The sequence below is a fragment of the Ailuropoda melanoleuca genome, unplaced genomic scaffold (genome assembly GCF_002007445.2).
Source record: "Ailuropoda melanoleuca isolate Jingjing unplaced genomic scaffold, ASM200744v2 unplaced-scaffold2676, whole genome shotgun sequence".
NCBI classification, from domain to species: Eukaryota; Metazoa; Chordata; class Mammalia; order Carnivora; family Ursidae; genus Ailuropoda; species Ailuropoda melanoleuca.
This window is the reverse complement of record NW_023196903.1, coordinates 1-3,241: the sequence shown is the minus strand read 5'-3', so window position 1 is coordinate 3,241 and position 3,241 is coordinate 1. Positions and strand designations below refer to the sequence as shown.

Below are 3,241 nucleotides of genomic sequence, written 5' to 3'. Positions count from 1 at the left end.
CTTCTTCCTCTCCCACTCCCCCTGCTTGTGTTCCCTCTTTCGCTGGCTGTCTCTATCTCTGTCGAATAAATTAAAAAAAAAAAAAGAAAGAAAGAAACATATTCTTCTCGAAGACACAGGTATTGGCTTCACCTAAATTATTTAAGTTCACAAGAAAGCTGTTAGGCAGGTACCATTATCCCCACTTTATAGGTAAGAAGACAGAGGCACAGAGAGGTCCTGAAACCAGACATCATCAAATCAAGTCCACAAACTCCAGTCTAGTTTGTTAGCCCTTGGGATTTGAGGGAAAAGCCAGTAGAGGAAGTAGGAAACTGACAAAGATCTCAGTGGCTAAGGAGTCGGGAGATCACTTTCCCAAAGGAAACACAGCCTCTTCCTCATCTCCATCGCCCCAGGGTCTTACCACTGCTGGAGGCCACAGGCTGCACCATCCACAGCGTGGCTTATGCGACATGGGAACCACTGTCCGGTGTCAACCCAATGCCCACAGCCATTCTGCTTGGGGACAGCAGGAGGCCCATAGGGCTCTGGCCTGCCCACCCCCACCAGCAACTGTCAGAAGCACCTGGAACACATACATTTGGGGAAAGAAGCTTAGCTCATTCTCCTGACCACTCCCATTACTGCTGCCCCAGTCACCCTCCCTGACCCCACGACAGCTTGTGCCGCTTCATCAGGCCTCTTGGGAATCAGGGTCTGCTCCTCTGAGGCCCTGCACACCCAAACACCAGGCCTCTGGCTTGTCCTCACTCTGCTCCTCGTGGGAAGCTTGGCTGTTGTCCCCTTAACCCCTGGCCTCCCCCTCCTTTGGAAAGTACACCTCTCCCTGCCTGGCATCTCTCTCGTTCCCAGTTCCTTCATGAAGATGGTGGCATCCACGGCCTAAGGACAACTGTGAGGAATGAATGNCATCCACGGCCTAAGGACAACTGTGAGGAATGAATGAGATCGCTGATGTCAAGTGCTAGGCACAGACCCTGGCATAATGTGAGCAACTGATATCACACACACACACACACACACACATACACACACACACCAGTGGGCTGACAAAACGTCCCCCGCCTCTGTGTNCTGACAAAATGTCCCCCGCCTCTGTGCCCGGCACTGAACAGTCGTGGTCTCCACATCCTCCCGCCCAACTGGGTAGGTGGTAGCAGTTTCGTGGGACCTGCGTGTTACCTCTCCGGAACTTTTCTCCACCTCTTCCCCCCACCCAGGGAAGAGTCAGTAAGTGACAAGTCCTCGACCCACTCACCTGGAGGCAGAGGGGCTGAGCTACAAACAGACCAGTGGTCCTGTCTCCCCAGCCCCAGAACATTCAGATCCTTATCTTCTGACGTCTGGCCTAGGAGTTCCAGCCCTCGATACTGTCACTTCCTGTCCATATTTTGTTATGTGCTTCCTTCCCCTGCTGCTTCTTCATTTTCAGTTGCAAAGTTATTGGGAAAGGGGCAAGAACCTAGTGAAAAAGAGACTGACTCAAAACCAGAGCCGCCAGGGGAGTTTGATGGCACCTTGTCCCCTCAAGTGCCAAGGGCCCGCCCAGCCACGGCAGGGTCCACCCGACTGGATCCCAGGCTGTCCTTGGCTCTTGGCCCCATAGATCCACAGCACCAACCCCACCCTGTGGGAAGAGCCTCCCCACTGCAGTCACAGTGCAGGTCCTCCTGGAGGATCGTTTCTGGTCCGGCTGTGACCAAGGTTTTCACCCTGCTCAGTTCAAAGCTTCTTCAACTTGGATGCCCTTTTTAGTATCACACAGAGGAGTGGGTACATACTCCAGTCTTACAGTTCCAGAGGTTGGAAATCCGAAATTAGTTCCATTGGGCCAAAGTCAAGGTGTCAGCAGGGCTTCGTTCCCTCTGGAAGCTCCAGGGCAGAAACCACTTCCTTGCCTCATTCCACCAGCATGTGGCCCCACACCAGCCCACCCTCGGCTTCCATCAGCACATCTGCTTCTCTGACTCTGACCTTCCAACTTCTGTTTTATATTAACCCTTATNTTTTTTTTTTAAAGATTTTATTTATTTATTCGATAGAGATAGAGACAGCCAGGGAGAGAGGGGACACAAGCCGGGGGAGTGGGAGAGGAAGAAGCAGGCTCATAGCAGAAGAGCCTGATGTGGGGCTCGATCCCATAACGCCAGGATCACGCCCTGAGCCAAAGGCAGACGCTTAACCGCTGTGCCACCCAGGCGCCCCTGACCTTCCAACTTCTGTTTTATATTAACCCTTACGATAACATTGGACCCACTGGATGATCCAGGATAATCTCTCCATCTCAGGATCTTTAAGTTAATCACAGCTGTAAAGTTCCTTTTGCTATGAAAGGTAAAATATTCACAGGTTCTGGGGATTATAATGTGGACATCTTTTTCGAGGGGCCACTATTCTGTCAAATAATGGAGCTTAGGGAGGGATGAATAGAGCCCATTCCTTTTCTCTTATAACAACAAGCTCCTCTTTTCCCCCCTAAACATCATTCCACTCTGCTCCAAAGGTCCTGAGATCCCCCACTAGTTTGGTGGTTCACTGGAAGGGCTCATACGACTTGACAAGCTATGGCCACGGCTAAGGTTTATTACAGTGAAAGATATAGTGCAGGAGTAGCAGGAAGGGTAGCTGTGGGCAAACATTAGAGAAGTGGGGTACAGGTTTCCAAGTCACCCCTCTCTGCAAGGGCCGTGAGAACATGCGTTTCTCTCTGGCTGCAAACTAGAGACATGGGTGAGATGTCTCCACCAGGTGTATATCATGAATCTTCCTGCTGACACAGAACAATGCTGACCACCTGCCCCATCCTGACCCACAGCCTCGGGTGGACAGAATAACCTCACTTGTCAGTGACTATATGAACATGCCAGGTATTTAGTCCTCAAGGTGGCCAAGAGTCACTGTCATGGCTCTGGGCATTCCTGGAGACAAATAAGAACTAAATGAAAGAGACGTCCTGCATTAAACCTTTCTTTGCACACTCCTCAAATGGAGAATGTGCATTCCCTCCCTGCCTGTCTCTGCCTCCTGCCCCAGTGGGGTAATCCTGGATTCGCCAGCGACTTCCCATCACTGCAGCTAAGATTTCTGTGCCTTTCTCTGTGTCAACGCTGTGCTAGATCCTGAGGAGGCAGAGAGGTAAACCTTCATTCCTGGTCCTACTCTCAGACAGCTCATGGGACCATAGTTACCTATTACTGCACAACAAATGACCCCAAAACTTAGCTCAAAACAATCACAG

General features: G+C 51.0%; 1 long non-coding RNA gene across 1 annotated transcript; it reads right to left on the bottom strand.

The window, feature by feature from the left end:
- Nucleotides 1-9: 9 nt before the first annotated feature.
- Nucleotides 10-3,235, bottom strand: LOC117798144. The gene is made up of 3 exons (XR_004622843.1): nt 2,213-3,235; nt 1,262-1,977; nt 10-568 (listed from the first exon to the last, which is right to left on the bottom strand). It is a non-coding gene; the product is annotated as an uncharacterized LOC117798144 (long non-coding RNA).
- Between the last annotated feature and the right edge of the window lie 6 nt (nt 3,236-3,241).